Source organism: Elgaria multicarinata, chromosome 9 (assembly GCF_023053635.1).
Source record: "Elgaria multicarinata webbii isolate HBS135686 ecotype San Diego chromosome 9, rElgMul1.1.pri, whole genome shotgun sequence".
Classification (NCBI taxonomy): Eukaryota; Metazoa; Chordata; class Lepidosauria; order Squamata; family Anguidae; genus Elgaria; species Elgaria multicarinata.
Window position 1 is genome coordinate 101000524 of NC_086179.1, and position 27606 is coordinate 101028129.

Genomic DNA, 27606 nt, shown 5'->3' on the forward strand with positions numbered 1-27606 from the left:
GGGTGGGGGGAGCCATTTTCCCCTGTGATTTTTTTTTTGAAGACCATTTCTTGGGGGGGGGGGGGATTTCTGAAAAATTGAAAAAATTGAACAGCTTTGGATGATGAAATATTTTCTTTAAGAGTTTAAGAGAACGTATTTATATTTTGTTAACCAGCCTTTGCTCCCACCAAAAGGATTTCTAGAAACTATGTAATAAGAATACATTTATAGAAAGAATAGAGATGTAAAACATCTGGAAATAATGAAGCTATGGAGACATTTTTTTTAAAAAAAAATCCTCTCTGTAAGTTTCCCGGCATACTTCTTTCATTCCTTATTAAAATCACTGATCTAAAGTATATTTTACAGTTAGACATTTATGCTCAGTTTCCCCATATATGAGCAGAGTCACCATTGTGCTTTTTTTTTTTTACAGTAAATGTGTATTCTTGACAGATTGGGTTTTGTTCTTTAGAGTCCTTTGTTTCTGATGCTGTAGCAGTCATTTAATATAGCTCTAATTTATTCAGACAATAATTACAAATTACTGAGTTATTTTTAAAAGTTTTATAATATACTTATAATTTTGTGAGCAAACTAAGTTATACATAAAATAACTTTAGGAACAAAAAAGCTGCTTTATGTCCCTAACGCAGCCCTCCCCAGTCTGGTGCCCTCTGTAGTTTTGGACTACAGTGCTCAGAATTCCTGACCGTTGCCCATGCTTTCTGAGGCTGATGGGAGCTGAAGTCCAAAATATCTGGAGGGCACACCAAATTGGAGAAGGCTGTCTTAAATTAACAAAGTGATGTTCGATCTATAAAGAGCACCAAAAAAAGTAACTGTTACTTATTTTTTCAATTTCCCCCAAAACACCTGGGAAAATGTTTTTTTCATAGCCTCAACATTTCCAGAAATTTTACTTCTCTATTTTATGATCATTTTAAAAACAAAACAAACAAAAATGTCATTCCCTCTCTTTAGGATAGCACAACAGCTAAGAAAGATAAAACTTCATTTCACTTAAATGGCCCCACACGTCTATTCATCTTATTCCTTTTCACCTGCAAACTGGTTCAAGTCTCTTATGGAGAGTGAAATGTCACTGCATTCAGATTTGAGCATAAGAATATAAGAAGAGCCATGCTGGATAAGACTAAGCTTCAGCATTCTGTTCACACATGAGCCAAACCGCTGCCCTGGGAAACCCAGAAGTAGGACATGAATTCAATAACACCCTGCTGCTCATGTTCCCCAGCAACTGGCAGGCATAAGCATATTGCCTCTGATACTGGAGATAGCAGTAGGATATTGTCAGTTTCATTTTAAATTCCTTTCCTAATGATGCCTAACCTGGAATTTGCCTTTTTCACAGCAGCTGTATACTTGGTCAACATTGTCATCGAACTGTCCACAACAACACCAAGGTATCTTTCTTGGTCAGTCACTGCTAGATCATGAGGTTCCCCCTCCGCCCCCCAAAGTGTATCATTTTATACTTATTCTTCCAGTTTGGGGACATCCTTGCGGAGCTCTTCACAATCGCTTTTTGTTTTAACCACCCTAAATAATTTGGTGTCATCAGAAAACTTGTCTGCCTCACTACTAATTCCAGATGTTTTATGAACAAGTCAAAAAGCATTGGTCTCAATACTGAGCCTTGTGGGATCCCACTGTTTACATCCTACCATTGTGAAAAGTCACTCTTTATTCCCACTTCCTGCTTTCTGTTTTTAACCAGTTAGTGATACGTAAGAGGACCTCTCTCTTATTGCATGACTGCTAAGTTTTTTCAGGAAACTTTGTTGAATCACTTTGTCAAAAACCTTTTGGAAGTCCAAATAAACAATGTCTGCTGGATAAGCCTGCAAACATTTTTAATGATCATAAAATCATAGAATCGAGGAGGGAAGTTGCTGAGGTCTATAAGAATACTATCTCCCGGGGGCGGAGCTTGGCTGCCATGGAGTCGGTGAGATTTTTATGATTCTCTAACCGGCCACGCCGGGAAAACCAATTATCTCCTCATTAAAGGGCATAAATCTCTAAACAACATGAAGGAAAAGGACTATGAATGTTAACTGTTCAACTTGCTGATGTCGGAATAAGCTGGAAAGAGATGAGGTGAGATATATTGGATTGTTTATACGCGTCTGTGAAAGTGAAACTGACTGCAGCATCCGGTTGTTGTTGTTGGAAATTAAAGCAGTGAAGGGTTTGCTTTTGTAAGACGCGGACTTGATTTATAGCGAATCTCGCCTCTTATCTTCTATTACAAAGTTGAAGGATTGAAAAACTGGACCCATAAGGAGGAAAGCATTTCGGAGCAGTTTAAAGCAGTTTTCGTAGGCTGTGAGCGAAGGGCGGGGGTAATCAGTAGTGGAGTGAAAGCAGCGTTCGGTGAGGAGGTGAAGTGGATTGTATGGCTTGTTGTGATCCCCTCTAGTGAATGCTGTTTGGATATCTGATGTAATTTCCCCCCCCCCCGAGAAGAAAAAGTGATTAACATACAGAAGACAAGCTAATAAATATAAACTGATAAGAAAGAGGGCCGAAGCTAAAGATTTATGCCTTATGTCTAACATCAAAAGGAGAATTAAAAAAGAGTGGAAAAAGTTAAGTGTACAGAAAAAACGCCCAAGCAACCATAACCTAGCCCACCTGGAAGGTTCAGTTTCAGAAGGAGAACAGGAAGAGTCAGACCCAGCTCTTTTAGACAGAGGAGAAAAGATGGCGGAAGGGGGGAAAGCTACTGGCAGTCAGCCACCCTCTATAACGGAAATTAGAGCTGCTATTGCAGAAAATAATACAATCATTTTTTAAAAAATGGATCAGCAGATGGAGTTTTTTAAACAGCAGATGCGAGTCATCGCTGATAAGACTGCGCAGAACTCAAAGGCCATTGTTGATCTTGAGGCAAAAACGGATTTGAACCAGAAGAAGCAAGAGGCTTTTGAAAAATCAACAAATATTCAGTTTAAAGATTATGAATTAAGGCTGATAGCTATGGAGGACCAATCTCGTCACTCATCACTTCGAATAAAACATTTAAAGCAGACACAAGGAGAGGAGTTGAGCGAAATCATCTTGAATTGGTTCAAAGAGTTGATGCCTGACCTGCAAATTGAAGAATCTGATATAGATCGAGTTCATAGAGTGGGGGGGGGGCAAAACTACAAAGGGACTAGAGACATTTTGGTGAAATTTCGCAATTATTACAAAAAAGAGCAAGTTATGAAGAAATTGAGATCTATGGCCCAGCTGCAGTATAAAGGCAAATCAGTGCAAATTTATAATGATCTCTCTCTGCATACATTGAATTGGAGACGCAGTATCAAGCCAATAACTGAAATATTAGTGAAGAAAAAAATCACATATTCGTGGGGTTATCCTGTTTTTCTAAGATTTGCATATGGAGGGGGGGAATATAGAGTAACCTCACTGGATCAGGGTAACGAGTTGTTGAAGAGCTTGGGTCTGTTTGGGGAAGCAACTGTGACTGGAACAGGTGGGGGGGATGAGGCTGGGACATCTGGGGTGTAATAGAATTGCTAACTGTATTGTGAGATAATTGTAGATAAAATGTTAAGCATAGAAACCTTGCCGGCCAGGCGCAGCACTGCCTCCCCCCCTCCCCTTAAAGTAGATGGCTGGAGTATTAGACTCACGGGGATGTGGGGGGGGGAAGAGTTGGGGGGAGGGGAGGGGGGAAGGGAGGAGGAAAGGGGTTGGGGTAAGGGGATTGGGGGTGGTAGTAAGGAGTTTGTGTGTTTATGTTTGTAAATTTGAGTTTCAGAGCACAAGGGATCGGAAGAGACTCCAAAAGGGTGAATATGGATAAAAAGATAAAAGTATCAACACCCAATGTTAAAGGTTTGGGGGCAGTCGTGAAAAGGAGGAGAATAGAACAAATGTTTAATAAAGAAGGATCTGATATTATAATGGTGCAAGAAACACATCAAGGCTTCGAAAATGTGAATATGATAAAATTAAAGTGGCTAGCTTATCATGAAAAGTTGTTAGGGACTTCAAAAAAAAATGGAGTGGCCACTCTGATCTCAAAAAAAAGTGGATTCATACTAGAAGATATAAAAAAGAACGATAGTGGTAGATATCTTATGATAAAAGGTAAAATTGAAGGAAAGGTATATACGTTAATTAATGTGTATGCCCCAAATGAGAGACATAGAGAGTTTTTTATAAAATTATTTGAAGAAATAGAAGAATTCAAGGAAGGGTATGTTATTTTAGCTGGGGACTTTAATATGGTTATGGATATAGATGGGACAGGTCGAACCCCACTAATGTTGAAAAGAGGAACAATATAACTATTTTGAACAAATTTGTAAAAGAAAATGATTATTTAGATTCTTGGCGTTTACTTAACGGGGCTAAGCCTGGGTTTTCGTACTTTTCCCCAGTTCATCATACATATTCCAGGATAGATTATATCTTTGTCTCAAAAGATTTTGCAACTAAGATTTGTAAAATGGAAATGGGGGTAATAAAGGTAACTGACCACGCATTGTTAAGTTTAGAATTTGCAGTTAAGAAGAATTATAAAGAGGCGTACAGATGGAAATTGAATACAAAAATATTGAAATATAATAAAGTGGTAGAAAAAATTCAGAAGGAAATGTCAGAGTCTTGGGAAATTAATGAAAAGGGAGGAACAGCTGGGTCGGTCGTTTGGGACACCATGAAGGCTGTAGCAAGAGGAATTTTCATTAGAGAAATGTGCAGCTTAAAAAGACAACAACATGCAGAGCAGGAGAAGCTAGAGACAGAAATTAGAAGATTGGAGGAAGAATATTGGGAAGGTAAAAATAAATATAAATTAGTAGAAATACAAGCTAAGAAGAAACAATTAGAAAATTTAAATTTAGAGGAGGTTCAAAAAAATTTAATATATATGAAAAGGGAATATTTTGAAAATAACAATAGGAATTCTAGGTTGCTTGCCAGACTCACACAAAAAGAAAAAGGGAGAAATGGGATAGAAGTATTGAAGGACAATCGAGGGAATTATACCATACAATGAAAGATAAAATAAAAAAATTTCAGAAATTTTATCAGGAATTATATAAGGGTAAAGAAATTCAACAAGAGAAGGTGGGGGAATATATTGGAAGGTTTATAAAGAAGGGAATAAAAATTGAACATAAAGAGCAAATGGAGAAGGTAATAACTCAAAGAGAAGTTGAAGATGTAATTGATAATTTGAAAGTTGGTAAATCACAGGGAGCAGATGGTTTGGGATCAGAATATTATAAAGCTTTTAAAGAATTTTTAATTCCGAAATTAGTGAAACTTTATAATGCTATATTATTAGGAGAGAAGATACCTGAATCATGGGAACATTCATTGATAATATTAATTCCAAAACCAGATAAAGATCTGACTAGTCCTGATTCTTATAGACCTATCTCATTAATAAATCAGGATGCCAATTTTTTTTCATCTATTATGGCTAAATGGTTAAATAAATTTATATCAGAATATATAGGAGAAGATCAATGCGGATTTGTGGCAGGAAGGCAGATGCATAGTTTAGTGGGAAGAGTTTTAAATGCAATAAATGTAATAAAAAAGTCAAATATTAAGGCAGGAATTTTGGCACTGGATATTTTTAAGGCTTTTGATTGTGTGAGCTGGCAGGCATTAAAGATTATTGTAGACAAAATGGGATTTGGAAATAAATTTAAAAATATAATAGAACAGCTATATTCCCAAAATACAGCTGTAGTGGTGGTAAACAATGGACTCACCGAAAAGATACGACTAGCCAGAGGTACAAGACAAGGTTGTCCACTCTCGCCGGTCCTGTTTGTAATGGTTATGGAAGTATTGGCGAACGCATTAAGGGATGATGAAGAGATAGAAGGAATTGGAGAGGTAAGGGAAATAAAGTTGAATATGTTTGTGGATGATACCTTATTGACTATTAAGAACCCAATAAGAATAATAGATAGAATTAAATATCAACTGAGGGAATTTGAAGAAGTTACAGGATTAAGAATAAATTGGTCTAAATCAGAGATGATGTTGGTTTAATTATACTAAGAAGGAAGAAAATGAATGGGAATATAAGGGAATAGAAATGAGAATTAAGGAGGAGATTAAATATTTGGGAATTAAACTTACAAAAAATTTGGAGAACCTAGAAAAGGAGAATTTAACGAGGTTAAAGAAAGAGGTATTAGAAAACATGGAGAAATATAAAAGACTAAATTTATCTTGGTTTGGAAGAATAGCTTTAATAAAAATGAAGATTTTAGCTAAAATTAATTTTGTGTTTAGGATGTTACCAATAAAAATTTCAGAAACTGAGATAAAAAGTTGGCAAAATATTATTAATAAATATTGTAATGGAGAAAAGAAAGCAAGGGTAAATAAAAATAATTGGTATCTAAGCCAAAAAAAGGGTGGATTGGGTCTCCCAAATATAAAATTATACTATGTAGCAAATAGATTAAGACACATTGTAGAAGCACTTATAGGAGTAGGAGATTTACATTGGATGAAGGAAAAAACTACAAGTAATATAGAGATGAGTTTGGATAATGTCTTTTTTAAGGAAGGAGGGAGAAAGTGGGTTGGAAGTATAGATAATCCACTCCTGTGGACTCAATGGGAAATTTGGAGTAAATTTAAAGGGAGGTTGCTTCCGAGCAACTCTCCCTTATCACCAGTAATTATGTTAAAGAATTTCCCAGAGGATCTGAAGGGTAGATTGTCTAAGATATTAAAAGAGAAAAATAAAATGAAATTAAAAGATTGGTTAAGAGATATAAAAACAAGAGAAGATATGGAAAATTTGTTAAAGGAGAAAAAATTATCTTGGTTAGAGTATGGGCAATTAGAACAATGGAATAAAAAGTGGATTAAAGACAACAGATTGCAGAAAGATGACGAAGTTTGAAGAGTTAATAGTAAATAGGGAAAAAGGTAAAGGAGGTAGTATAGTTTTAAAAGGGTTAATGAGTGAAATATATAAAATATTGTTAGAAAAGGAGTTAAGGGAAAGCTCAGGGAAAATGGTATGGGAGACAGATTTGAAGGTGCAAATAGGGTGACAGAGATGGGAGGGACTATGGAAACAAAGAGTGTTGAGAAGTATGTCAGTGAGAATAAAGGAGAATTATTTTAAAATTTTGTGGAGGTGGTACCTAACACCGATAAGATTGAATAAGATAAATGATCAGCATTCAGCAAATTGTTGGAGAGGATGTGGGGAAAAAGGAACGTATTTACATATGTGGTGGGAATGCAAATATGTACAAAGACTTTGGAAGATGGTGTTTTTAGAAATCGAAGAAATAGTGGGAATGAAAATAGAACAAACACCAAAGATTGCATTACTATCACTATTTGAAGATTTAAAATGTGGAAAAGAAACTAAAGAGCTGATATCGAGTTTGTTGACTGCAGCACGATTGATGGTAGCTAGGAACTAGAAGATTCAAGGGGAATACTTTATTGAAGAATGGTATAAAGAAGTATGGGATATAGCTATTAATGATAAACTGACTTGTAATATTAAGTGGAGAAAAGGCATAACTAAAATAAATGAGTTTGAAGGAATCTGGAAACAGTTCCTAATATTTGTGTTTACTAAGGGAAGTGGGAAACCGCCAGCAGAAGAAACGATAAGATTTTGGAATCAGGAATAGATCCCGAGGTGGGGGGTGCACTTTTATGTTAAGAACGATTATGTTGTAGTATGATAATTTATAGGTAATATCTATTCAACATATATGTACTCAACGTTTATTCAATGTGTATGTAGCAGTTGTTTGATGTTTCTTTTCTTTTATTATTGTAATGCTGTATGTTTAATTAATGTAGAAAATAAAAATATTAACCAAAAAAAAAAAAAAAGAATACTATCTCCCTCTCTTGGCTTCCTATTCATTGAAGTGCTAATCTTAAGTGTCTGTTTGGTACACCCACATAGATTAGGTATTCTGCTGGTGTACAGGCCACCCCACTACCTATAAGACTCTCAGCCTGAGTTTACAGACGTGGTCTTGGATTTGGTACTGAGAACCCCTAGGAGGATGGTCCTGGGGCATCTCAACTTCCATGCCAGGGCTGCTGTATGCTCAGAATACATAATCATCATGACAACCATGGGGCTGTCTCAAAATGTATTCAACCCAACATATGTAAGAGGACACACACTTAATCTGGTTTTTTCAACTGGGCAGTTGGAGGGAAACTTGTGTCAAGTCTAACCGAATGCAGGTTAGAGCTCATTATTAAGACTACTCTGTGGTGTGAGGGTGGCAAACAGAGCGTTCTTTTCCACCACCATTGCATATTCTCTGTGTCATCCAGCAGAGCTTTTCTGAGTGGTTTGTGGTATGTTACATCAAATAAGGAGAGCATATCCAGCTGGGTCCAGGAGGTTGCAAATTCCGCCTTGTGAGAGGGAGTGATGCCAACCTCTTTAAAAGAGGCAGTAATTACTAATTAGGTTTGGAAGCACTACATCGGAAAAGGTTTTGGGTGTGGTCATTGACAACAATCTGAACATGAATCAGCAGTGTGAATTATCTGCTAGAAGGGCTAATGCAGTTCTGGACTGCATTAGAAGAAGCATTGTATCAAAGACATGTATATCAAAGACTCGACACTAGTGAGACCACACCTGAAGTATTGTGTACAGTTCTGGGCACCACATTGAATGACATCAAAGGTTAGAACGAGTTCAGAGGAGGGCAACAAAGATAATACAGGGACTTGAAGACATGCCCTATGAGGACAGGCTGAAGGAACTTCAGATGTTTAGTCTGGGGAAAAGAAGACCGAGGGGAGACATGTTAGCAGTGTTCAGGTACATAAAAGGATGCCACAGCGAAGATGGTCAAGAACTATTTTCCATGGCCACAAAAATTAGGACCTGAAATAATGGGTATAAGTTACAGCTACCTAGATTCTGAAAATATAAGGGGGGGGGGGATCTGATGGTAAGATCTGTACAACAGTGGACCAGTCTACCTATGGAGGTTGTGGGTTCTCCATCTCTGGAGGCTTTTAAAAAGAGGTTGGACAGCCACCTCAGATGGTTTCATTGGTTTTCCTGCACATTGCAGAGGGTTTGACTAGATGATCCTTGTGGTCCTTTCCAACTGAATAATTCTATGAATCTATGATTCTAGGCCACTCCTGAAACAGCTTAACCTGAGCCCAGATGATGCTAATAACTATATTGAGTAGCCATATCTCCTTCCTGGGCATGGTGCTTGAGCAGGTGGTTGCAGGACAACTTCAGGCACTCTTGAATGAAATGGATTGTCTAAATCCATTTCAAACAGATCTCAGGCCTGGTTTTGGAAATGAAACTGCCTCAGTCACCCTGTGGGATGTCCTTTGCCAGGAGAGAGGCAGGAGATTCTTTTACACCTCTCAGTGGCTTTTGATACCTTTGATTATGGTATCCTTCTTGATAGGTTGCCAGGGCTGGGAGTTGAAGGTACTGCGCTACAGTAGTTCTGCTCCTACTTGGATGGCTGATTCCAGAAGGTGGTGCTGGGGGATTATTGTTCTGAGCCATAGCAACTTTGCTATGGGGTTCCACAGGTCTCTATTTTACCAGCTATGCTGTTCAACATCTACATGAAACAGCTGGGGGAGGTTATACGAAGGTCTGGGCTGAAGTATCATCAATATGTGGATGACACTCAGCTCTATCTTTCCTTTTCATCAAATCTAAGTGAGGCAGTGGTTGTTCTGAATCAGTGCCTGGGCATGGTGATGATCTGGATGAGAGCAATAAACTGAGACTATGGCCATAGCTAGACCTAAGGTTTATCCCTGGATCGTCCAGGGGTCAAACCTGTTCATCTAGGTGACACACAGGGGATCCAGTGCTCAGGCAGGGGCGAACCCGGGATGATCCCAGGATAAACCTTAGGTCTAGCTGTGGCCTCAATCCAGACAAGATGGAAGTACTGTTAGTGGGTAGTTTGCCTGTCTGGCTATGTGATATTCAACCTGCTCTAGAGGGGGATGCACTTCCTGTAAAGGATCTAGTTCATAGTTTAAGGGTGCTCCTGGATCCAGAATAGTCACTTGAGATGCAGGTGGACTTGGTAACATGGAACACCTTTTATCACCTTAGGTTGATATACCAACTATGGCTTTATCTGGACAGAGATATCCTAGCTACTGTTACCCAAGTTCTGGTAATCTCTCGTCTAGATTACTGCAATGGTGCTGTCTTCAAAAACAGTCTGGGAACTGCAGCTGGTCCAAAACAGGGCAGCAAGATCAAGGACTGGTCAATGTGATCATAATATGCCAGTAGTTATCCATCCTCACTGGCTGCTGGTCCATATCCAGACCCAATTCAAACTGCTGGTATTAATATTAAAAGCTCTAAACAGCTTGGAGCCAGGTTAACTGAAGGGTCATTTCCTCCAATATGTGCTTGCCCAGACCCGAAGATAATCTTCAGTGGTCCTTCTTTGGTAACCCCTGCCAATGAAAGTGAGGTGGGTGGCTACCAAGAAGAGGGCCTTTTCTACTGTGGCACACACACACACACACACACACACCGGTTATAGAATGACCTTCCTAGAGAGGGCAACCTGGGGACTACCTTGTGCTCTTTCCAGAGCTAGGTGAAGACCTTTTCATTTTCCCAGGCACTTTAATCTTTTAGCTTTGTTTTAAATTTGTTAATGTATTCTTATTCTCTGCATTGCCGCTTTTACTTTTATATTGTGTTTTTAAGCTTTTATACTTTATATGGTATTTTATTATACATTTTATGGTTTTAATTGTTGTGAACCACACAGGTAGCTTTGGTTATTGGGCAGTCATAGAATCATAGAATAGTAGAGTTGGAAGGGGCCTATAAGGAGCGGTTTTGTAAACTGCCCAGAGAGCTCCGGCTATTGGGCGGTATAGAAATGTAATAAATAAATAAATAAATAAATAAGGCCACTGAATCCAACTCCCTGCTCAATACAGGAATCCATCTTAAAGCATACCTGACAGATGGTTGTATGCCTCTAGTGTGGGAGAGCCATTGTTATACTGCTCTAATGGTCAGAAAGTTTTTTCGGATGTCCAGCCAGAATCTTGCTTCCTGGAACAGGCATTTTTAGTTGCAGAAGAACCAGATAGTTGCCAAAGACTGCACTCTGATGTAGTAACTTAGCTGTTGCAAATCTTATCTTGCTCATTTGAACTACCAAAAACAAAGTTTAAGAAGCAACAATTGTGAAATATAGTGTGAAACCAGAATAAAAAAATGAAAAGGGAAGGTTGTTATCTCACTGGTTCTGCTGTGGAAGCACTAAACTATCATCTGCTTGGAAACTCATGATAATCCAATATTATTCAGGTTGGACAATCAATAAAAAATGCAGTAGAGAATACAAATTGCCCCTCTGACACAAAAAGTTAAGGCCCCATAAGCCCCCTTCCAGCACCCACTCCTTACAACAGGCCAGTTTTCCAAATGGCCATAGGAATACATGGAAATGATACCACAAGCCCATCAAGAAACAGAAGAAGCCCCCAAACTACTTTTGGAGCACAATATTAGGTGTCCTTCCGTATGGCCATAGGAAAGCATGACAAGCACCCCACAGAAAAGCGCCCCACAAACTGCTTGTGGATGTTCAAATTAGGACCCCAAGCATCCTGAGCCAAGTGTCCCCCCATCTTGTAACTGTGCATTTGGTTTCTATTTCCTAGATGTAGAACCTGGCATTTATCCCTATTAAATTTCATTCTGTTGTTTTCAGCCCAGCACTCCAGCCTATCAAGAGCACTCTAAAGTTTATTTCTGTCTTCCAGGGTATTAGCTATCTCACCCAATTTTGTGTCATCTGCAAATTTCATAAGCGTTCCCTGCACCTGCTAAACCAAATCATTAATAAAAACGTTGAAGAGCACTGAGCCCAGTACCCCACTCGTTACCTCCCCCAGTTTGAGAAGGTACCATTGATAAGCACTAGGGATGTGCTCCGCTTCTAATTGGACCGGCGAATTAGAAGCGGAGCGGGGTGCTTCGCCTTCCCTTAAGGCTGAGGCAAAGAGGATTGGGGGGCCAGCAGAGCATGGTGAAGAGGATCGAGGTGAAGGCGGATCCTTCACCTTGATCCAGAGCTCCGCCGGAAAGGTAAGTGGGGTTTACCGGGCCCTGCCGCTGTCGCTCATGCGGCGACAGTGTCAGGGCCCGGTAAACCTCCCCTCCTCTCCCTTACCTGCCTCTGTCCGCGGTCCGTCAGCTTCTTCAATTGAGCCCGCGGTTCAACCAGGAAGTCTGGGTGCTTGCAAGTGCGGCGCAGACTTCCTGGTTGAACCGCGGGCTCAATTGAAGAAGCCGACGGACCGCGGACAGAGGCAGGTAAGGCCCCCCTCCCCCTTGGTCCCTTACCGGGCTCTGCCGCCGTCGCCGCATGGGCAGCGACGGCGGCAGGGCCCGGTAACCCCCCCCCGCCCTCCTCTCCCGGCCTTACCTGGCACCACTCCCCTCCACTGCGGAGCTCCGATTCAGAGCTGGAGCTCCGTGGCGAAGAGGAGCGGAGTATGGGCGGAGCAGCGCGGAGCGGGCCGATCCGAAATTTTCGGATCCGCCCGCGGAGAGGAGCAGGGGGTCCGTGTACACCCCTAATAAGCACCCTTTGAGTCTGATTCTGTAGTCAACTGTGGATCCACCTTAGAATTGTTCCATTCTAGCACACTTTTAGCTAGTGTGTTAATCAGAATATCATGGGGCACTTTGTCAAAAGCTTTGCTGAAGTCAAGATATGTTACATCCACAGCATTCCCACAGTCCACAAGGGAGGTTAGCAGATCAAAAAATGAGATCAGATTAATCTGACAGGATTTTTTCTTGACAAATCCATGCTGGCTTCTAGTAATCACTGCATTGTTTTCAAGTTGCTTACAGATTGACTTTATCATGTACTCCAAAATTTTCCCAGAGATGGATGTCAGACTGACTGGTCCTTAGTTCCCAGGTTCCTCCTTTTTGAAGATAGGGACAACATTAGCCCTCCTCCAGTCATCTGGCATTTCACCCGTCTTCCACTATTCTGCAGAGATAATAGACAAAGGTTCTTCTGCTAGCTCCTTTATTATTCTAAGGCCTCAGCTATACCAGGGGGGTTTACTGTGACAATCTCATGATTTTATGATTGCGAGGTCATCGCACTGGTCTACACGTGGCGTGCGACATTGTGGCCACCCTCTTTTTTTGTTTTAAAGAAGGAGGAGTGCACAAGCACTCATGCACAGAAGATAAGTCTTTTTTTAAAAAAAGTAACTTTTCCCACTCCCCCCACCCCACCCCCAATGGGCACAGAACTCTTGAGGAGCTCTGTGGCCCATGCTAGACTCCCGGTTCCTTGCAACAAGCCAGGAGAAATCGCAACGCATGCCCACATGTTCTGCAGTCTCGGGATCAGCCCGAGAACATGGAAAAAGCAGGCTAGAAGTGGAGGGCAAGATCCCGGGGCAAGGGAGGGATCATCCCTCCCTACTCTCGGGATCCCCTGTGCATCATGTGAATGCACAGGTATCGCCCTGGGGTATCGCCCCATCTAGCTATGGCCTAAGATGCAGTTCATCGGGCCGTAGAGATTTGAACTCATTCAAATAAATTAAGTGTTCCTTGACCATTTGTTTATCAATGTCAAATGGCAATCCTTCCCCTTCAGCTTGTACTTCACTTTTGCTGGGGTGGGTGGGTCATAGACCCACTTTTGGGAGAAGACTGAGCCAAAGTAGGAATTGAGCACTTTGGCCTTTTCTTTGTCATCTGTTATCAATTTGCCGTCCTCATTAAGCAGTTGAACCACTATTTCTTTCCTTTGTCTTTTACTATGCATGTATCTGAAGAAAGCCTTCCTGATGCTATTTTGGCACTTCTGTGCTACCTGTCTGGCCTTCCTTCCTCTTCCTATAGGTGTCCTTTTTGGGGGGGGTCATCTCTAAGCTTTTCGTGGAGCCACATTGGTTTCTTCTTTTGTCTTCTATCTTTTCCCTTGTTGGAATTGTTTGTAATTGTGCCTTTAAAGTTTCCATTTTTAAATAATCCAATCCACCTTGGACTCCTTTTCTCATTAGGGCCACTTGCTATGGGACCTTACTTATCATAGTTCTGAGTTTATTAAAATCAGCTTTCCTAAAATCCAGAGTACATAGAATCATAGAATCATAGAATAGCAGAGTTGGAAGGGGCCTACAAGGCCAGCGAGTCCAACCCCCTGCTCAATGCAGGAATCCACCCTAAAGCATCCCTGACAGATGGTTGTCCAGCTGCCTCTTGAAGGTCTCTAGTGTGGGAGAGCCCACAACCTCACCAGGCAACTGATTCCATTGTCGTACTGCTCTAACAGTCAGGAAGTTTTTCCTGATGTCCAGCTGGAATCTGGCTTCCTTTAACTTGAGCCCGTTATTCCGTGTCCTGCATGGCTACACTCAGCTTTTGCTTCCTTTAAAATCAAGAATTGAAGTAAGATGTGGTCACTTTCCCCCACAGTTCCCGTAACTGCCACTTTATCCATGAAGTCATTATTATTATTATTATTATTATTTATTTATGTAGCACCATCAATGTACATGGTGCTGTACAGATAACACAGTAAAAAGCAAGACCCTGCCGCATAGGCTTACAATCTAATAAAGTTGTAGTAAACAATGAGGAGGGAAAGAGAATGCAAACAGGCACAGGGAAGCGTAAATAGGCACCGGGTGGGATGAAGCTAACAGTATAGAGTCAGAACAAACTCAATATTTAAAAGCTATAGGGAAAAGAAAAGTTTTTAGCTGAGTTTTAAAAGCTGTGATTGAGTTTGTGGTTCTCAAGTGTTCTAGAAGAGCATTCCAGGCGTAAGGGGCAGCAGAAGAAAAAGGACGAAGCCGAGTAAGGGAAGTGGAGGTCCTTGGGCAGGCGAGAAGCATGGCATCAGAGGAGCGGAGGGCACGAGCGGGGCAATAGTGTGAGATGAGAGAGGAGAGATAGGCAGGAGCTAGACCATGAAAAGCTTTGAAGGTCAACAGGAGAAGTTTATATTGGATTCTGGAGTGAATTGGAAGCCAATGAAGAGATTTCAGAAGTGGAGTGACATGGTCAGAGCGGCGGGCCAAGAAGTCATTCATATTGGTCAACGGACCAATATACAGTCATACATTACTTTGTCCCAAATATAAAAACTGTTGTCCCAAATATAATATACTGTCCCAAATATAATATACTGGTTTTTTATATATATATTTATATAAAACATTATATTGTTTTATATATTTTATATATATATATATATATATTATGTTTTTATATATATTTTATATTTTTATATTTATATATTGTTTTTATTTTTTTGATGGTTTTAAATTTTGTATCCTTTTTTTATGTTCACTGTTTTTAACTTTTGTAAACCGCCCAGAGAGCTTCGGCTATTGGGCAGTATATATATTTAATAAATAAATCAATAAATAAATCAATAAAAAAAATTCAGACATTGCTGCTCATTCAAACCCTTTTTGCAAGCAAGCCCACCTCTGTTTTCCCCCAAGCTGAGGTGTAAGGGCCGTCTTGGAGGAAGTAACAAATGATAATTCTTCTCCAAAGAACTCCAATATCTTTAAACCAAAATATGCAACATATTCCTAAGATCAGCCTATTTACCAGAGGACTGGAAGATGGCCAAAGTAACACCATTTACAGATGGGAAATTACAGGCTCGTTAGCATAACATCTGTTCTGGGTAAATTTTTTGAAAGCATTATTAAAGACAAAATTACTAAGCATATAGAAGGACAAGTCCTTCTGAAAAAGACTCAACAGGGCTTCCTTTTAGAGATCAGCAATTACATGAATGCATCGCCCCATTTAGTGAGCAGTTCCTTTGCTTTCTGCATCGCCATGCCTGCTATACCTCTACAGTCATTACAGGGGAGGCGGAAGCTTTCTGGCATGGCTGTGCTAGCTGCATCATCAGGTAGTGCCACCACAGAAATCAGAACCTGAGGGATGTATGGCACTTCAACGAGGTAGGAGAAATGGATGTTTTGTATGGGGAAATTGCAAGCAGGGATTAAAAAAGCTCTACTGTAAGCATGCTATGCTAGAAGAGCAAAAACCGCTCCAAAAAACTAATGCAAAACACAAAATGGCAGCCACAGTGAGTGTATCAATTGGCAGTCGAGAGTAGCCATAGAGCCTGCTGGCTAGAGCGCCCCAGAACAGTCAACTCTGTACTGGAAGCTCTATGCCTTAACCCCTTAACCATGGCCCCTCAGATGACACTTTTAGCCATGGTTAGTGCCGCTAGCCTAACCACAATGTGGTTAATGGGGCAGATGGTTAGGGAAAACATTTGTCAGATGACACCACTTTCCTATGGCCATACTTAAGGACACCTAATATTGTGCTCCACAAGTAGTCTGGGGGCTTCTTCTGTTTCTTGATGGGCTTGTGGTATCATTTATTACATGAAGGCAAATATGACCTCATAGGTATAACTGAAACTTGGTGGGATGACTCCCATGACTGGAATATAGCAATTGAAGGATATAACTTGTTCAAAAAGAACAGAAGAAATAGAAAGGGAGGCAGAGTTGCACTATATGTTAAAAATACCTATACCTGCACAGAAATACAGGCAGATCAGACTGGGAGCCCCATTGAGAGCATCTGGATTAAAATAAATGGGGCAAGGAATTAAAAGAACATGATAATCAGAGTCTACTACCAACCACCCAATCAAGGAAGTGTGAAGTGTGAAGCCTAATGAGAAAAGGAGTGCAGGATGGGTGGGAGTATTTAAAAAATGAAATTTTAAAGGCACAGTTACAAACAATTCCAAACAAACTTCAAAGTGATCTTGATAAGCTGGAGTGCTGGGCTGAAAACAAAAGAATGAAATTTAATAGGGATAAATGCCAAGTTCTACATTTAGGGAATCGAAACCAAATGCACAGTTACAAGATGGGGGACACTTGGCTCAGCAATACTACAAACGAGAAAGATCTTGGAATTGTTGTAGATCGCAAGCTGAATATGAGCCAACAGTGCAATATGGCTACAAGAAAGGCAATGCTATTTTGGGCTGCATTAATAGAAGTATAGCTTCCAAATCATGTGAGGTACTAGTTCCTCTCTATTCGGCCCTTGTTAGGCCTCATCTAGAGTATTGTGTCCAGTTCTGGGCTCCACAATTCAAGAAGGATGCAGACAAGCTGGAGCGTGTTCAGAAGAAAGCAACCAGGATGATCAGAGGTCTAGAAACAAAGCCCTATGAAGAGAGACTGAAAGAACTGGGCATGTTTAGCCTGGAGAAGAGAAGATTGAGGGGAGACATGATAGCACTCATCAAATACTTAAAAGGTTGTCACACAGAGGAGGGCCAGGATCTCTTCTCAATTCTCCCAGAGTGCAGGACACGGAATAACGGGCTCAAGTTAAAGGAAGCCAGATTCCAGCTGGACATCAGGAAAAACTTCCTGACTGTTAGAGCAGTGCGACGGTGGAATCAGTTACCTAGGGAGGTTGTGGGCTCTCCCACACTAGAGGCCTTCAAGAGGCAGCTGGACAACCATCTGTCAGGGATGCTTTAGGGTGGATTCCTGCATTGAGCAGGGGGTTGGACTCGATGCCCTTGTAGGCCCTTTCCAACTCTGCTATTCTATGATTCTATGATTCTATGTAGTAGTGATGGGGGACTTCAATTACCCTGATATCTGTTGGGAGACGAATACTGCCAAAAGCGGCCCTTCCAAGAAATTCCTGACATGTGTGGGTGATAACTTTCTCCTACAGAAAGCGGAGGAAGAAACTAGAGGATCGGCAATCCTTGACTTGATATTGACCAATAGGGATGACTTAGTGGATAAAGTGGCAGTTACAGGAACTCTGGGGGAAAGTGACCACATCATACTTGAATTCTTGATTATAAAGGAGACAAAAGTGGAGTGTAGCCATACACATACTCTGGATTTTAGGAAAGCTGATTTTAATACGCTGATAAGGGAAGAGCAGCAAATATTCCACAAGGAAGAAGCAGCAGCCAGAGAAAAACTGCTTCAAAGAGTTGAGGAGAAGATGAATGAAGCTATTAAAGAGATTAAGAGAGATACACAAGTTTTGCAGAAAAAAGTGGCAGAAATGGAAACAAAGACTTCGATTCAAGATCAGAAGCTGGAAGAACATGCGGTCACAATTGAACAATAGGAGCAAAGAATAATTTTTTTGCAAGACCGAGACCGCCATTGGAATCTCCACCTTAGACGGTTCCCTGAGGCTTCAGGTGAGAACCCTAAAGATTTGAGAGGTATGATCCTGGAATGGTTGGGGAGTGTAACCAAGGAGTTGAGATGTGAAGAAGGTGATTTGGAGCATGTCTACAGAATGGGCCCCAGAAGGAGTATGTTCCCAAAAGACATCATCATAAGATTCGCCAGCTCCTTCAAAAAAGAACAATTTATGAAAGCAATAAGGCTGGTTCCCAGGATGATGATGTTCCAATCAAACCCAATTCAAGTTTTCAACTATTTCTGCCCGGAAACCATTAGTTGGAGGAGGAGTGTAAAACCATGTACTGTGGTTTTGAAGAGAGCTGGAATAGGCTACAGCTGGGGGTATCCAGTGTTCCTGAAGTTTCTATATGGGGGAAGCCATCACAGAATAACATCGGTTAAATAAGGATGTGCATTATTGTGAGAATTGGGGCTGATCCAAGACAACAAAGAGATGGAAAACAAGGAGGTGGAATCTGAAACAGAAGTGGCTGGAGGAGCTGTTGAAGGGAATGCAAAGAAGTGAAAATAGAGAAGGAGAACCGACCAGGAGAGGGGACTGGAGGTTGCTGGATGCCGGGAGTCTTCATCCCCCCCTTAAGGGTAGAATTGCCATGGGGGATGTTGGTCACCTCCAGATAAGAAAGAGGGGAAGGGTTTAAATGTGGGGTTAGGGTGGTGGGAGAAGAGGGGGGAATGTATGTGTGTGTGTGTGTGTGTGTGTGTGTGTGTATATATATATATATGTGTGTGTGTGTGTGTGTGTGTGTGTGTTTTCATCAGGGGACCATCTGAAAGAAAAGACAACCATATGGAGAATCGAATGAGAATTACTACGTTAAATGTAAAAGGGTTAGGAACAGTGTTAAAAATGATGGGAAATAGAAGCTGTATTGAACAGAGATAAAGCAGATATTATATTCTTGCAAGAAACACATCAAGTTAAAGAAGGAGTTAATGAACTTAAATTGAGGTGAGCAACCATGTACAAAAAAGCATATGGTTCATCCAAGGCTAGGGGAGTAGCAGTTATAATCTTGAAGAAATGTGGTTTTAATGTGTTACAAGTAAAGAAAGATGTAAAGGGGAGATTTATAATAATTCAAGGAGAAGTGGGCCGAGAAAAGTATACATTGGTGAATATATATGCCTTGAATGAGTATCAGGTGGAGTTTTATGAACAAGTGTTTAGAGAAATGTCAGTGGGTGGGTTGCAAAATGGATCGACAATAATGGCTGGAGGTTTTAATATGGTTTTAGATAAAAAGAAAGATAAGTTGAAGTGTACAGCACAAGAAAAATGTAAAAATATAACAGGGTTATATAAAATTATGGAAAGAAATGAGATGCAAGATGTGTGGAGGTGAATTAAGGGGTTTGAACAAAAGTACACATACTTTTTTCAGTACATAAGAATTATTCTAGAATAGATTACATTTTTGTATCAAAGAGTTTAGTATCGAAATTAATAAACACAGAAATAGGGATAATTAAAGTTACGGATCATGCTTTAGTTAATGTAGATATTGAAATACAGAAGGATTACAGGGATGCTAGAAGATGGAGATTAGATAACAGATTACTTAATAGGGGGAAATTGTTAAGAAAATTGAGGAAGGAATGGAGGATATTTGGGCAATCAATGACACAGGACAATGTACTCAAGCAATATTATGGGACTCGATGAAAGCGGTCGTTAGAGGGATGTGTAGGGAGATGTGTAGGACGAGGAGACAACAAGAAGAGAAAGCATAGGAATTAGAAAAGGAGATTTAAAAAATAGAGGGGAATATATTAAAAATAGAGGTAAGTATTTATATGTGCAACTGCAGGCAAAGAGGAAAGAATGGGAGGAAAGGAATACTGAAGAAATACAAAAGAACGTTATACTTAAAAAGAGATTTTTTTGAACATAGTTATAAGGGTTCTAAATGGCTGGCCAGATCCATGCAATCAAAGAAGAGTAGGAACTTAACTAGAGTAATGAAGGACAAAGCAGGGAAGAAGTGTAATTTGATGAGAGAAAAGTTAGAAATATTTCAAAATTTTTATCACGGAGAAGACCCTCTAAGGATGACGTTAGGGTCCAGGCAGGTACATATGGGAGGGGGCATTCCTTCAGATAACCTGGCCCCAAGCCGTTTAGGGCTTTAAATGTTAATACCAGCACTTTGAATCGGGCCCGGACCTGGACTGGCAGCCAATGAAGCTGGAAAAGGACTAGCATAATGTGGTCTCGTCGGCCAGTCCTTGTTAGTAAGCATGCTGCCCTGTTTTGTACCAGTTGAAGTTTCCGGACCATTTTCAAAGGCAGCCCCACGTATAACGCATTGCAGTAACCCAAACGAGAGGTTATCAGAGCATGGATAATTGTAGCTAAGCTATCTCTGTCCAGATAAGTATATCAGCCTAAGCTGATAAAAGGTGCTCTTTGCCACTGAGTTCACCTGGGCCTCAAGTGACAGTTCTGGATCCAAGAGCACCCCCAAACTATGGACCCGATCCTTTAGGGGGAGTGCAACCCCGTCCAGGACAGGGCAAACATCACCTTGCCGGACAGATGAACTACCCGCTAACAGTACCTCCGTCTTGCCTGGATTGAGTTTCAGTTTATTAGCCCTCATCCAGTCCATTACCGAGCCCAGGCACCGGTTCAGAACAGCTACTGGCTCACCTGGGTTTGATGAAAAGGAAAGGTAGAGCTGGGTATCATCCGCATATTGATGACACCTCAGTCCACATCTCCAGATAACCTCCCCCAGTGGCTTCATGTATATGTTAAACAGCATAGGGGATAAGATAGTGCCCTGTGGAACCCCATAGCTTAGGAGCCACAGCACAGAGCAATAATCCCCCAGCACCACCTTCTGGAATCAGCCATCCAAGTAGGAGCGGAACCACTGCAATGCAGTACCTTCAACTCCCAGCTCAGACAACCTATCCAGAAGGATACCATGGTCGATGGTATCGAAGGCCGCTGAGAGGTCCAGGAGAACCAACAGGGTTGCACTCCCCCTGTCTCTCTCCCGGCAGAGGTCATCCCACAGGGCGACCAAGGCAGTTTCCGTTCCAAAACCAGGCCTGAAACCCGATTGAAATGGATCTAGATAATCCGTTTCATTCAAGAGTGCCTGGAGTTGTCCTGCAACCACCCGCTCAAGCACCTTGCCCAGGAAGGGGATATTAGCCACCGGCCTGTAGTTGTTAACATCCTCCGGGTCCAGGTTAGGCTTCTTCAGGAGTGGTCTAATTACTGCCTCTTTTAAAGAGGCCAGCACCACTCCCTCTCTCAAGGAGGCATTTACAACCTCCTGGACCCTGCTGGCGATCCCCTCCTTATTTGATGTAATGAGCCAAGAGGGTCAAGGGTCAAGCACACAGGTAGTCAACCGGACTTGGCCAAGCACCTTGTCCACATCCTCGGGCCTCACTAACTGAAACTCATCCAATAAAACTGAACCGGACGGTGCTCTGAACGCCTCTACTAGTGGAGCTGCATTAAGTGTGGTGTCCAATTCATGATGAATCTGAGCGACTTTATCTTCAAAGTGCCGTGCAAACTCGTCACAGTGTGCTACCGAGGGTTCCACCATCTCTCGCCCTGGTCCAGAGTGTAACAGGCCACGAACCACACGGAAAAGCTCCACCGGACAACACTGAGAAGATGCAATGCTGGTGGAAAAGAACTGTCTCTTTGCCACCCTCACCACCACAGAATAGGCTCGATAGTGAGCTCTAGCCTAGTCTACTGTGTTAAAGACCCGGGGGTCCTTAACACAGTAGACATAATTGGGAGGAATATATTTAAAGCGGAGTTAATAGTCTTAGATATTTTCAAAGCTTTTGATTGCATGGAATGGCCAGAATTAAAAATGATAATAGTAAGATTGGGATTTGGCGAAAGATTTAAAGGTATGATAAACAAGTTATATATATATAAAAATTCATGGGTACAGGTAAATGATAGGTTGACAGAACAGATTTTCCTAACCCAAGGTACAGGACAAGGATGTCCCCTTTCCCCAATTTTATTTCATTAGTAATAGAAACTCTGGCAATAATAATTAGAAAAGATGAAAGTATCAAAGGGATAGGAAGCAGAGGGAAAACCAAAATAAGTTTATTTGCAGATGATACTTTATTAACAATAGAGGAGCCTCTGGAGAGAATGGAAAGAGTTAAACAACATTTGAAGGAGTCTGGAGGAATGACAGGGTTACAGATTATAATGGGCTCAAGTTAAAGGAAGCCAGATTCCAGCTGGACATCAGGAAAAACTTCCTGACTGTTAGAGCAGGACGACAATGGAATCAGTTACCTAGGGTTGTGGGCTCTCCCACACTAGAGGCATTCAAGAGGCAGCTCAACAACCATCTGTCAGGGATGCTTTAGGGTGGATTCCTGCATTGAGCAGGGGGTTGGACTCGCTGGCCTTGTAGGCCCCTTCCAACTCTGCTATTCTATGATTCTATGAAATCAGAAATGATGTTATTTAATTATAATAAGGAACAGATACAGGAGGGGACAAGCAGAAATGTAAAGATTAAAGGGAGGAGGTCTATTAAATATTTGGGAATACATATAACTGAGGATTTAAAGGATCTGGGAGAGAACATTTTTGAAGGGTTGAAACAGGAAATTAAGAAAAAGTTGGAAGAGTTTAGGAAAATAAGACCAAATCATGGTTTAGTAGAACAGCAATTATAAAAATGAATTTTTTTGTTTAGAATGTTGCCAATTAAAGTGTCGGAGGTAGAAGTGAAATATTGGCAAACAGTAGTTAATAATTATGGTAATGGGAATAAAAAAGAAAGGATTAATAAGAAATGGTATGAATCTCAAAAAGTGGGAGGATCGGGTCACTCTACTATAAAGTGGTATTATATTGCAAATCAATTGAGATATGTAATAGAGGGGATGATAGGAAATAAGGACTTGGAATGGTTAGAATGGGAGATGCAAGAGAAAAAGTATAAATTGGAGAATATTTTTTTATATAATTAAAAAAAAGAAAGAAATGGGGGAGATTGAGAACCCCCTGATTATAAAGATTTGGGCCAAATATAAAGAAAAATTAATGCCAAAGATATCACCCCTAACATCAGTGGTGATGATGGGGAACTTCCCAGAGAATTTAAGGAAAGAATTGGAGAAAGATTTAAGGGGAAAAGGAATAAATAAATTAAAAGACTGGATGAAGAAAATGGATAGAGAGAAAATAAAAGAGTTAGTAAGAGAGAGGAGAAATGCTTGGATGGAGGCACTACAATTAGAAAAGTGGACAAAAAGGTGGAAAGAGGAAAATATAGAGTGTAGAGAGTTTACAGAAATGGAAAGGTTGATTTTACAAAGAGAAAATAAAAATGGAAAGCTAGTTGGTAGGGGTATAATGAGTGTGGTGTACAAGATATTATTGAGTATGGAAAAACAACAAGAACATATTAAAAGGATATGGGACCAAGATATGGAAGGACAGTTAAGTGGTCAAGAGTGGGGGAAGATATGGAATCAACATATATTAAAGAGTATGTCGATAAGAATAAAAGAAAATTACTACAAATTAGTATGGAGGTGGTATTTAACACCAGTAAGATTACACCAGATAGATAATAAATATTCTGCAAGTTGTTGGAGAGGGTGTCAGGAAATAGGCACATATTTTCATATGTGGTTGGATTGTAAAAATATTCAGAAGTTTTGGCAAATGATATTTAAAGAGATAAATTAAATAATGGGATGGAAAGTAGAAATAGGCCCAAAGATAGCATTGTTATCAATATATGAAGGGGTCCAATATACACAAAGTAGTAAAGAATTAATAACTAACTTACTAACAGCAGCTAGACTGATAATTGCTATGAACTGGAAAGAACAAAAGGAATATAAAATAGAAGAATGGTATAAAGAAGTCTGGGATATAGCTATTTATTTATTTATTTATTACACTTATATACCGCTCCCATAGCCAGGGCTCTCTGGGCGGTTTACAGAAATTTACAGCTATTAATGATTACAGAAATTTACAGCTATTAATGATAGGCTAACGGGGTGTATGAAAGTTAAGAAAGGGTTAAAGGGTTAAATATTAAAGCGGAATGATTTTGAGGAGATTTGGAAACCATTTGTTAAATTTGTATTAGGAAAAGGGAAAGGGTGTAAACCGTCACAAGATGTGTTACAATTTTGGAATGGAGAAAAATGGTCCCAGGGGGTGGGTTGCACTTATTATCATTTTTATTATTGCTATTATTATTATTATTAGATTATTTTATTGAGTGGTTTTCTTTTTTGTTGTTGTTGTTTCTTATTGGTCACTATTGTAGGGTATTGAGTTGATGTGTTGTAGTTATTGTATGTTTTTATATATAAAGAATCCCAGCTGGTTTCACATCTACAGTCTGCTGAAGAATCTGATATATCTAATTGTGCAACACTGTTGATTTATGCAAGATATGTATGGAAAGAGGAAATTTTGCAAGACTTATTGTGTTGTTTGACCTTACAAACAAACACAACAGGGTCAGAGATATACAGAGTGCTGAATGATTGTGTAGTTGGAAATACAGATTAGACTGGGCTAATTGCAAAGGAATTACAGCTGGTGGCACTGCAAATATGACTGGAAGGAAGTAGTTTGGTTATGAGAAAAATATCAGATGCAGCAGGTAATGATATTACTTGGAATCACCATGGAATTTGGCATCCAAGGGTATTCCTGATAGATTTAGTGTGATTCTGAAAGATATGATTAAAGTGGTTAATATCATTAAGGAAGCTCACTGAACATTCAGCTTAGGTTGTGCTTAGAAAAGGGGGCTGATCATTCCCACTTACTGTATCACACCGAAGTTTGGTGGCTCCCATGGGGCAGAGTCCTAACAAGGGTTTATGAGCTGAGCATGGAGATTTTTCTTTTTTTCTGGAAAAAAAGTCTGATTTGGCAGATTTGTTTTGTAATGACAGTTGGATAATGAAGCTTTCATATTTAGCAGACATGTTTTCATGTAAAAATGAAACTACATTTTCCTTGAAACTACAAGGAAAAGAAAATGACTTGTTCTGACACTGTAAAGAAGCATTTTAAAAAAATCATTACTACTGTGGCAAGCCAAACTTCAAGTTGAACGCCCGAACTACTGCACGCTCCCAACTTTGTTGCAATGCATTGAAGAGAATCATTGAACAAAGTGAAAGGAGCTACACAGTTAGATCTCTTTGCTTTGTCTTCCAGTTTTGATCATTGTTTTCCTGAAGAGAAGTTTGAAGGAAAAGCACCAGGAAAAAGATCCATTTGCTTTTCAGACACCTGAATCTATTGTAGGGTTGAATCTAACACCTGAACATGAAAATGAGCTGCTCTGTCTCATATGTGACAATACATTAAGAATCAGCCACAAATCATCAATATTGCCATCATTTTGGATCAGTGTTTCAAATGAATATCCACTCTTAAGATAAGTGTTTTGTTGTTGCTTCCTTTTATGACAAGTTACGTGTATAAAGTTGGATTATCCTCTTTGACAAGGTTAAAAACCAAAGAGAGAAACCGACTCAATAGTGCAGCTGATGTGCATGTAGCATTATCACTGTGTGAACCAGACTGGGCCAAAATAACAAGCAACAGGCAGGCCCACCAGTCACACTGAACAGGTAAATTTTAAATTGATTTATTTTATTTGTTGCATTTGATTAATTATAAAGAATCTCCTTAAATTAATACAGTATGTCTTGACTAATGACTCAAAAGCTCGAGACCGCGGGCGTGTAGCCCGTTCCGCCGCTTTTCCTGCTACTGCAGTTACTCCCAAGTAGCCGGGAGTACCATCAGGGCTAGGGTGGGGACATCGGGGGGGAATCAGAGGCCAGGGGACATCGGGGGGCAGGAATTGGAGGCCAGGGGACATCAGGGGGTGGGAATCGGCGGCCAGGGGATATCTGGGGGTGGGACTCGGAGGCCAAGGGACATGGGGGTGGGAATCATGGCCCAGGGGACATCGGGGGTGGGAATCGCGGCCCAGGGGAGATCAGGCGAAGGACATCAGGGGTGGAAATCAGAGCCCAGGGAACATCGGGGGGCGGGAATCGCGGCCCAGGGGAGATTGGGTGGGGGACATCGGGAGGCCAGAATTGGAGCCCAGGGGACATGCCAGGAAACATCAGGAGTGGGAATCGTGGCCCAGGAGAGATTGGGCGGGAAACAGAGGCCAGGGGACATCGGGGGGCGGGAATCGGAGGCCAGGGGACATTGGAGGGGAGGGAATCAGAGGCCAGGGGAGATTCGGCAGGAAACGGAGACAGAGGAGGGAGCGGGGAACCCTTTCTTTAAAAAAATACACCTCACCTTAATTGGTGCGCTCCTGCGCACATGGCCCTTTAAAACTTTTTTTAAAATGGTGGGCGCAATGGCTCCCCTCCAGAGCTCGTTGGCCCTCGCATGTGAACGAGGGCGAGATCCCACAATAGTTTCATCATGGGATCTCCCCTCCTCTAGCCCGGATTTACAGGTAGGTCTAGCTAAGGCCTGGGTCGTGGGGGAAAAGTTTGAAAAACACTGATTTAAATGATTACTTGAACAAATTTAATAAATAAATAAGTAAATAGCACTTACTTTTTTCATGGGTGCTTAATTCACTTGTGTGCTATAAATTTCTTTTTACCTTGACTGGGACGGAGATGCTTTTTCACTGGGGCTCCTTGAGCTCAGTGATTTCTTATTAATAATGGGGGGATGAATTGTCAACAAAGCCCACTGGCTAGGTTCACACTACCAGCAGGGGACACTATGCAATATGGGCTTTCCCCTGTCTCCATCTGTGTCTGCTATTTGCTTAATTATCCATGCTGTATAAGTGGTTGCCTGTGGTTCAAACCTGGCACACACCCATGCCACCATCCATGGCTTGTAGTAGAGATTGTGAGGTGGGGCGTAACTTCACCATGCATTGGGTTTGGCTGAATGGCAACTAGCAATGAGATGCTGGAAATTAAGCAAATTCCTCCACACTGCATCTCTGAAAATCCCAGCCATTTTCTCTCACTGCTTCAAAGAAGAGTAAATCACTTACTCTAATGATGCAGTACTGGTCTCTTTTTCCTTCGGGCTCATTTACACCAAGCAGGATATTCCACTATGAAAGTGGTATGAAAGTGGTATATAAAAGGCAGGAGCCACACTACAGCTTTATAGTGGTATTGAGGTGCACTGACAACTGTTGGAGCCCATTGACGCATACCATATACCACTTTCATACTGCTTTCATAGTGTTATATCCTATTAAGCCTATATGGCACAGGTCCAGGTTATTTGCAAGACCGTATTCTCCTTTACGAGCCTGCCCGTGCTTTGAGATCTTCTGGAGA

The 27606-nt window shown here is 40.8% G+C and overlaps 1 protein-coding gene across 1 annotated transcript in view; it reads right to left on the reverse strand.

Moving 5' to 3' along the window:
- The window catches only part of CRMP1 (collapsin response mediator protein 1), a 235575-nt gene that overhangs the window by 79270 nt on the left and 128699 nt on the right, over window positions 1–27606 (reverse strand). The gene's annotated exons all lie outside the window — the stretch shown is intronic.